Genomic DNA, 239 nt, shown 5'->3' on the forward strand with positions numbered 1-239 from the left:
CAGGAAGATCCCACATGCCGCGGAGCAACTGGGCCCGTGCGCCACAGCTGCTGAGCCCGCGTGCCACAGCTGCTGAGGCCCACGTGCCTAGAGCCCAGGCTCCACAATGAGAGGTCACCACAACGAGAAGCCTGCGAACTGCAGCAAGGAGTGGCCCCTGCTTGCCGCAACTAGAGAAAGCCTGTGCGCAGCAACTAAGAAGACCCAACTCAGCCAAAAAAAAAAAAAAAAAAAAGAGG

This window comes from Lipotes vexillifer, unplaced genomic scaffold (assembly GCF_000442215.2).
Source record: "Lipotes vexillifer unplaced genomic scaffold, Lipotes_vexillifer_v1.1 scaffold995, whole genome shotgun sequence".
NCBI classification, from domain to species: Eukaryota; Metazoa; Chordata; class Mammalia; order Artiodactyla; family Lipotidae; genus Lipotes; species Lipotes vexillifer.